The sequence below is a fragment of the Silene latifolia genome, chromosome 8 (genome assembly GCF_048544455.1).
Source record: "Silene latifolia isolate original U9 population chromosome 8, ASM4854445v1, whole genome shotgun sequence".
Taxonomy (NCBI): Eukaryota; Viridiplantae; Streptophyta; class Magnoliopsida; order Caryophyllales; family Caryophyllaceae; genus Silene; species Silene latifolia.
This window is the reverse complement of record NC_133533.1, coordinates 46,426,993-46,428,252: the sequence shown is the minus strand read 5'-3', so window position 1 is coordinate 46,428,252 and position 1,260 is coordinate 46,426,993.

Genomic DNA, 1,260 nt, shown 5'->3' with positions numbered 1-1,260 from the left:
TTGCCATTTGTTATGAGAAAATAAGTGGTCTACAAAACAAAATAGAAGGAGTAAAACAAATGTCGTTTTAATAATAATACTCGTAAAAATGTATGATTTAAACAAGTTTTATGCATTTTTCTAGTGACCTCTACCCAACTAGATAAATGATTCCAAGACCCAAATTCATATTAACTTGGGCACGGTGTGGCCGATGAAACCCTTATCAATATAACTCGGTGGATTAACATTTAATCGATTCTACTTTTAGAACTCTTGGTCGATAATATTACAATTAACATATATCTTTAGCCCAAAACACATTCAACAAGGGGACGGTGTGGCCGATAAAACCCTTATCGAAAAACTTTTGTTGAGTTCAATCCAAATTTTGAATAAATGTGTCCATGATCCAAACCCATATTTAACTTGGGCACGGTGTGGCCGATGAAACCCTTATCAATATGAATTCGGTGGATAGACATTTATCACCCACTTCCCCTACGTAACAAGGTTTGTACCCCGGTGTGGCCGAGTGCACTCCCTCACGAAATAGGTTTTCATAGTTTCTACTCTTTGGTAAGGCTATGTCTCAATTAATTGTTTTAGCGAGAGGTCATGTCAAATTATTATCTATCACGTTTTAAGTGAACTAAAGCGGTGAACTACGATAATTATATTTGACACGGTCGACGAACTCGATACGAAGATAATGCATGTTTTAGTTATGGCGATTTAGCGATGCATGCGACATAAAATAAAATGCAAGCATAAAAATAAACAAATCCTAGTATGGCCTTTCCTAAAATAGAAAAACTATTTAACTATTACATATTCAGAAACCAACTCCATTGGTCCCTTGAACTTCGGTTGTGGCACGCATCTCGAGGTAACACCGTCTTTATGTATCGACATCTTGAAGAAATCCGTCTTTGGGAACTCCGAGATAAATAAAATTACATAATAAATTACATAATTTCATATTATACATTTGTAACTAAAATAAAATAAATCTATTAAATTACAAAACGGTGATACGAGATCACAATAAATTACAACCGAATCGATATTCCCATACATTTCGAGAAATACCAATTAAAACTAAGGCCATACTAAGTAAAATTACATAATTCAAAATTACATAAATTAAAATTACGACAATAATAAAGAAAAATGCAGCATTATAATATGTATGAACATGCCCAATTTTATGCTAAATCGACTTTAATTAGCCAATATCGTATATTACTCGGTTTTTACGGATTTGCGTGATTTCAACAT